The sequence below is a fragment of the Oncorhynchus mykiss genome, chromosome 10 (assembly GCF_013265735.2).
Source record: "Oncorhynchus mykiss isolate Arlee chromosome 10, USDA_OmykA_1.1, whole genome shotgun sequence".
Taxonomy (NCBI): Eukaryota; Metazoa; Chordata; class Actinopteri; order Salmoniformes; family Salmonidae; genus Oncorhynchus; species Oncorhynchus mykiss.
Genome location: NC_048574.1, coordinates 80,159,889 through 80,168,199, shown reverse-complemented (window position 1 = coordinate 80,168,199; position 8,311 = coordinate 80,159,889). Strand labels below are relative to the sequence as shown.

At 40.1% G+C, this 8,311-nt stretch overlaps 1 long non-coding RNA gene across 1 annotated transcript; it reads left to right on the top strand.

Annotated features, from left to right (window-relative positions):
* The first annotated feature begins 4,315 nt into the window (after nucleotides 1-4,315).
* LOC118936800 lies at nucleotides 4,316-7,587 on the top strand. The gene is made up of 3 exons (XR_005034255.1): nucleotides 4,316-4,346; nucleotides 6,300-6,409; nucleotides 6,824-7,587. It is a non-coding gene; the product is annotated as an uncharacterized LOC118936800 (long non-coding RNA).
* Nucleotides 7,588-8,311: the final 724 nt, after the last annotated feature.

The following is an 8,311-nucleotide window of genomic DNA, read 5'->3' as shown; positions in this document are numbered from 1 at the left end:
GTAAGTCTCTAAGAGTCATTACAGCTGTGAGTCTCTGGGTAAGTCTCTAAGAGTCATTACAGCTGTGAGTCTCTGGGTGAGTCTCTAAGAGTCATTACAGCTGTGAGTCTCTGGGTAAGTCTCTAAGAGTCATTACAGCTGTGAGTCTCTGGGTAAGTCTCTAAGAGTCATTACAGCTGTGAGTCTCTGGGTAAGTCTCTAAGGGTCATTACAGCTGTGAGTCTCTGGGTAAGTCTCTAAGAGTGATTACAGCTGTGAGTCTCTGGGTGAGTCTCTAAGAGCTTTGTACACCTGGATTGTACAATATTTGCCAATTTATTATTTTCAAAATTCTTCAAGCTCTGTCAAATTGGTTGTTGATCATTGTTTGTCAACCATTTTGAATTTGTCTTACCATAGGTTTGAAAGCAGATTTCAATCACAAATGTAACTTTGCAAACTCATTTGTAGATGTGGCCTTGTGTTGTAGGTTGTCTGGTGGAAAGCAGACTGAAACAGGTTTTCTTCTAGGATATTTCCTGTGCTTAGCTCAATTCTATGATTTTATTTTATCCTGAAAAACTACCCAGTCCTTTAAAATTACAAGCATACTGATAACATGATGCAGCCCCCACTATGATTGTAAATATTGAGAGAAGTACTCAGTGATGTTTTGGATTGCCCGCCTGTATTCAGTACAAAAAGTGAATCGACACATTATTTTTGCAGTATTACTTTAGTGCCTTGTTCCACAAGCTTCCTTTATTTCACTCTGTCAAGTAGATTAGTGTTGTGGAGTAACTACAATGTTTAAAAAAACAACAAAATTATTCCTGATCTTTCTAATATCTCTCAGATAGAGGACAGACACTTCAGAACAAACTTCCTTCTGATATTTCTGGGGACTTTCTGTTGTTCCACGTAGTGAATCTGTTATTCAATGTGTTTCTATTGGCTAATAGCAGTAATGTCGATCTGTTATTCAATGTGTTTCTATTGGCTAAGAGCAGTAATGACTATCTGTTATTCAATGTGTTTCTATTGGCTAATAGCATTAATGACTATCTGTTATTCAATGTGTTTCTATTGGCTAATAGCAGTAATGACTATCTGTTGTTCAATGTGTTTCTATTGGCTAATAGCAGTAATGACAAATTCAATGCTTCATGCAATCATTTTTTTCACATATTTTTTTCTACTTTAATGGGTCTGAAAGTTCTAAATATTATGTGACTTGTTAAGCAAATAACTCCTGAGTTTAATTAGGTTGAAGTGGTTGAATACTTATTGGATCAAAACATTTCAGTTTTTCATTTTATATATATAAATATATTATGTTATATATGTATATATATATATATATATATATAACATTTATATATATAACAGGTCAGTATATATATATATATATATATATATATATATATATATATATATATATATATATATATATTAAATTCAGTCAGTATCAATAAAATGTGGAAAAATGCACATTTCAGAAGGCACTGTAGATAGCTCCCTCAATTACCTCGTACCCCTACACATTGGGGTGGCAGGTAGCCTAGTGGTTAAAGTGTTGGACTAGTAATAGCAAGATTGCAAGATCGAATCCCTGAATCCCTGAGCTGACAAGGTCAAATCTGGCCTTCTGTCCCTGAACAAGGCAGTTAACCCACTGTTCCCCGGTAGGCATTGTAAATAAGAATTTGTTCTTAACTGACTTGCCTAGTAAAATAAAGGTAAAAAAAGTAAACATTGGCTTGTTACTGGTACTCCCTGTACATAGCTACCTATATTACCTCGTACCCCTTCACATCAGCTTGGTACTGCTAATTTTGCATGCCCAATTTTTCAGTTTTTGATTTGTTAAAAAAGTTTGAAATATCCAATAAATGTTGTTCCACTTCATGATTGTGTCCCACTTGTTGTTGATTCTTCACAAAAAAATACAGTTTTATATCTTTATGTTTGAAGCCTGAAATGTGGCAAAAGGTCGCAAAGTTCAAGGGGGCCGAATACTTTCGCAAGGCACTGTAGCTACCTCTATTACCTCGTACCCCTTCACAACGGCTTGGTACTGTTACTCCCTGTACATAGCTACCTCTATTACCTCGTACCCCTTCACATCAGCTTGGTACTGTTACACCCTGTACATAGCTACCTCTATTGCCTCGTACACATCGGCTTGGTACTCCCTGTACATAGCATGGAAGAGTGGCCAGACGGAAGCCACTCCTCAGTAAAAGGCAGTAAAAGGCACACATCATCCCGCTTGGAGTTTTCCAAAAGGCACCTAAAGACTCTCAGACCATGAGAAATAAGATTATCTTGTCTGATAAAAGCAAGATGGAACTCAGTGACAAAGTCCAGAGTTATGTGTGACCAGGGGCGACTGGATATGGGAAGAGGTTGAAGGAGACCAGAACTGGGTGAGAGAGGTTATATAACCAGCTAAAGGGGAGAAGAGCGCTAGAATGGAGGTAGATGTGCAGTCGTACGGCCGATGAGGCAGCAGCGATAGGACGTGGTGCTTGCTGAACACAGGAGCTAGATCGTGACCCTCTGGAGGAACTGATGACAGGACAGGACGTGGTGCTTGCTGAGCACAGGAGCTAGATCGTGACCCTCTGGAGGAACTGATGACAGGTCAGGAGGTTCTGGAATGGACTGGGGCACAGACAAGGCAGGGGCAAGGGCAGAATGTAGACAATTCTAGTGACAAAATGATCTCCAAGTGGGTACCTTCCAGCGTTCCAGTCGGTCTGAGGGTTGTGCAACTTTAACCATGGATGGCCAAGACACAGGCGAGGAGCTGTCCTTTGAGAGCGTTTGGCATCGAGGGGTGAATCAAGTGGAACAATGTCCAGGCCCAACTGGGTAACGACATCAGGGTCCAGGAAACTCTAATCGGTGCCTGAGTCGATAAGAGCAGGCAGCAGAAAAGCCTGGCTCTGCCACACGAGGGCGCCATCAAGCAGGGGTCTGGGGAGTCTGGGGGAGAGATGGGCAGGCGATTTGGCTCAACGGTAGGTCCCCCACTACTGCCGAGCCACCACTTTTGCTGGATGCAGGGAACAAGTGGAGACCAAGTGACCAACCTGGCCCCAGTATAGGCAGCTTCTAGTGCTGATTCACCGCTGCCTCTGCTCTGGAGAGAGACGAGCCGAGCTGCACGGAGGCAGCCAGTCAGGAAGGAAATCTTGATCCGTTGTTGTATCTTTAACTCTGCATTGTTGGAAAAGGACCCGTAAGTCAGCATTTCACTATACAGTATAGGCAGCTCCTATGGACACAAAAGTAGACACAAATACAACTCTGATAATAATTTGTTCTGCAGTGTTTTGTCAGTGGTGGAAGAGAAACTCTGGAGCTGCTGCAGGATGTCTGGGGCTGCTGTGTGTTCTCCTACTGGCTGGGATCATAGGCCTGTTACTCTACCGTGAGTTTGATATGTTCTCACTCAAACATTCTTCATCATCAGTGGTGTAATGACCAGGGTTCAATTACATTTATATTCCAGTCAATTCCATTCAGAAAGTTCACCAACATCAAATTCCAAGAATTGTAAATCAAATGAATTCCTGTGTATTTCCTGATTTGACTGGAATTGAAATGCAACTGACCCCTACTATGGTAAAGACTGATGAACATTTCCACTGTTACAATGATCTCATTATTTCAGAGAGAAACCAGTTGACCTGTTCCAACACCCTGACCAAAGAGGGAGACCAGTTACAGACAAGCGACACCAACCTGACTGCAGAGAGAGACCAGCTACAGACTAGCAACAACACCCTGACCAAAGAGAGAGACCAGCTACAGACTAGATACAACACCCTGACCTTAGAGAAAGACCAGCTACAGACCAGATACAGCACCTTGACCAAAGAGAAAGACCAGCTACAGACCAGTTACAACACCCAGACCAAAGAGAAAGACCAGCTACAGACCAGATACAATGCCCTGACCAAAGAGAGAGACCAGCTACAGAAAGAGACAAAACGTCTGAAACAATCTTTAGTTGAGAAAGGTGAGTAAATTGTCTAATGACTGTTCTGTTTGACAGTCTCTGTATCAGTTCACATGCCACTTACAAACAGGAAATTCAACTTTAATTAAATAAAAAATGTAAGAAAAAATGTATGATTTCCAAACTGTCCATTAGTTAGTTCCTGTCTTCCTTGAGTGTCTGCTTGATTCTTAATTCAATGTTGTATGTTCAACTTATAGTGTGTCCGGAAGGATGGAAGAAGATTGGTAGCAGTTGTTACTACGTCTCTACTGAGAAAAAATCCTGGGAGGAGAGCAGACAGGACTGCAGAAATAGAGGAGCAGACCTGGTGGTCATCAAGAGCCAAGAACAACAGGTGTGTGTGTGTGTGTGTGTGTGTGTGTGTGTGTGTGTGTGTGTGTGTGTGTGTGTGTGTGTGTGTGTGTGTGTGTGTGTAAGGAAGAGAGAGAGAGAGAGCGATTAAGCCCCACCCTCTTCAACATACATATCATTGAATTGGCACTAGAACAGTCTGCAGAACTGAAAGAGAGACAGACAGACAGACAGACAGACAGACAGACAGACAGACAGACAGACAGACAGACAGACAGACAGACAGACAGACAGACAGACAGACAGACAGACAGACAGAGTGAGAGAGTGAGAGAGTGAGAAAGAGAGAGACGAGTAGAAAGAGAGACATTTGGAACTCACTAAACAAACAACAAAACAAGGAGTTTTTTATCTATCCATAATGTAGATGAGTAAACCACTTCTCCAATCTTTTTGGCCATTTAACGAAGAACAAACATCAAAAACATATACATGATCAAAAACAAATCTTAGAATCAACTATTAAAGACTTCCAGATCCCACTGGACTCAACAATTACATTGAATGAACTACAGGACAAAATACAAACCCTCCAACCCAAAAGGGCCTGTGGTGTTGATAATATCCTCAATGAAATTATTAAACAGACAGACCACAAATTTGGTTTTACTTATTTGGTTTTTAATTTAATTTACTTAAATTCATTAACATCATCCTCAGATGGGGTGGGACAGGGATGCAGCTTAAGCCCCACCCTCTTCTGGGCCCTTTATTTCACTTTTGTTTATTATCTATTTCACTTGCTTTGGCAATGTTAGCAGATGTTTCACATGCCAATAAAGCCCTTAAATTGAAATTGAATTGAAATTTGGGGAGAGGGAAAGAGAGAGAGTGATAGAAAGCAGTAATGGGAATGTTTTAACTTCTTGACCATACTTGAGACGCAGACGTCTCAAGTATGCCCCTGGAAATGCAAATGCGCTACGCTAAATGCTAAATGTACTCGTTACAACTCAATCTTTGATCAAAATTCACAAGCAGGGTATTGAATTAAAGCTACACTCGTTGTGAACCTAGCCAGCAAGTCAGATTTTTAAAATGCTTTTCGGCGAAAGCATGAGAAGCTATTATCTGATAGCATGCACCCCCCAAAATGCCAGCACGACACGTAAACAACAGATTTTGCGGTAGCCGGCGCTACCCAAAACGCAGAAATAAAATATAAAACATTCATTACCTTTGACGAGCTTCTTTCTTGGCACTCCTATATGCCCCATAAACATCACTATTGGGTCTTTTTTTCGTTTAAATCGGTCCATATATACCCAAAATAGCTTTGTATGGAAGCTGTGTCATTCAGAAAAAAACATTGTTTTTAAACGCTGCGTAATTTTTTTAAATTAAAAAAGTCGACGATAAACTTTCACAAAACACTTCGAAATCCTTTTGTAATCCAACTTTAGGTATTAGTAAACGTTTATAATCTATCAAAATGATTACAGGGCGATGTATTTTCAATAGGTCTTCACTTGCAAAACAATGGCTAATAATGTCTTCATCAACTACATCCGGGTCAAGACTGGGAAAATGGATGCCAGATAGATGGATTTTCCAACAATTAATTCAATTGAAAATGAGGACAATGGCGCCATCGTGTGGAATTTGTATGAATTGCAGGCAGGTCGATATTAAATTCTGTTCTCTTTTAACAACTCGTGGAAGTGACTTATGGAAATTATTTTTAGCTTTCAGAGAGCAGTTTTTCTTGCGTTTTTCAATGAAACACACGATCTGTTATAGTCACAGCCGTGATTTAACCAGTTTTATAAACTTCAGAGTGTTTTCTATCCACACATACTAATCATATGCATATACTATATTCCTGGCATGAGTAGCAGGACGCTGAAAAGTTGCGCGATTTTTAACAGAATTTTCGAAAAAGGAGGGGGTAGAAGTAAGAGGTTTTAACAATGTTGTCTCTCTCCTACAACTACAGACATTAGTCAATTGGTTATGTGGACGAAATAACTATGTCTGGATTGGTCTGACTGACTCTGTTTCTGAGGGGACCTGGAAATGGGTGGACGACACACCACTGACCAGAAAGTAAGACATTAATGAATCCTGTGTCACTATGACATCACTGTCTGGATTATTAGGTTTGGAGTGGACATCCTGATTCTCCTGCAGGTATTGGAACAGTGGACAGCCTGATTCTATGTGTTGTTTCATCTACAGGTATTGGAACAGTGGACAGCCTGATTATGTGTTGTTTTTCCTAGAGGTATTGGAACAGTGGACAGCCTGATTCTGTGTTGTTTCTTCTACAGGTATTGGAACAGTGGACAGCCTGATTCTATGTGTTGTTTCTTCTGCAGGTATTGGAACAGTGGACAGTCTGATTCTATGTGTTGTTTCTCCTACAGGTATTGGAACAGTGGACAGCCTGATTCTGTGTTGTTTCTTCTACAGGTATTGGAACAGTGGACAGCCTGATTCTATGTGTTGTTTCTTCTACAGGTATTGGAAACGTGGAGAGCCTAATGGTGGAGCAGCAGAGAACTGTGTGTATTTCTACTCCTGGTCATCAGACACAGGAGAATGGTGGGACTATTACTATTACTATAAATTCAGATGGATCTGTGAGAAATAGGATTCATCCTCGGTACTCTCTGAACTGCTAAATAAGATTATGCTAAGTACTATCAATGAGAAACTATTTCCTGCTTATTCATTTACCTTGTCAACTACATACAATATATAACAATACAAATGTAGAATACATTATAATAAAACTATATGCAATAACACAATGACTTGATAAGAGAAGGACTGTTCTGTCTGTTGTTGAGGAAATTCACCACGAAGGACTCAAATTCAAAGGAAATGAATCAATATTTATTATCACAGTCAGAGGTTCACTGACTCAATACAATCCTGATGTTCATTTTTCTTATTTTTACTTTTTAGTTTAGTCTACTTGCTAAATATTTGTCTTAACTCTTCCCGAACTGCACTGTTGGTTAAGGGCTTGTAAGTCAGCATTTCACGGTAAAGTCTACACTTGTTGTATTCGTGGCATGTGACAAATAAAGTTTGATTTGATTTTAAGTCATATAAGCACGGTTGGTTCCTGCATGAGACTGACTGATACCACACCAGGCTTCTTACCTTGAAACTGAGATACTCCTTTTGGTTCCCAGAGCAATGTTCTGGGTGTACTGGGAAAATGCTTGTACAGTGAGTGTAAGGGATGTCGTCCTCCTCTTCTGAGGAGGAGTAGCGAGAAAGATTGGAGGACCAAAGCGCAGCTTGGTAAGTGTTCATGATGATTTTAATTAAAGAAAGCACTGAACACTGAATCAAAACAATACATGATGATGTGAATTTACAAAACCGAAACAGTACCGTGTGGCCCAAACACTCACACGGAAACAAACACCCACAATCCAAAAGTGAAACCCAGGCTACCTAAGTATGATTCTCAATCAGGGACAACAATTGACAGCTGCCTCTGATTGAGAACCAAAAACAAACATAGAAAAACAAACAGACTGCCCACCCCAACTCACGCCCAATTCTAAAACAAAGACAAAAACAAACAAAGGTCAGAACGTGACAGTGAGAGTGTTGATTCCTCCCATGTAGAGTCAATCAGTTAATGCATGAACGCATCCAAGTTGGATATTAGAAAAGCAGCATTATCCTAAACATACGAGTGGATAAACAGAGAGAAAATGTCACACTCTATTATATAATAGTTGATCTAACATGGAGTCTAGAAGGACTGTTCTCTACTCTATAATAGTTTATCTAACATGGAGTCTAGAAGTACTGTACTCTACTGTATAATAGTTGATCTAACATGGAGTCTAGAAGGACTGTTCTCTACTATATACTAGTTGATCCAACATGGAGTCTAGAAGGACTGTTCTCTACTGTATAATAGTTGATCCAACATGGAGTCTAGATGGACTGTTCTCTCTACTGTATAATAGTTGATCCAAC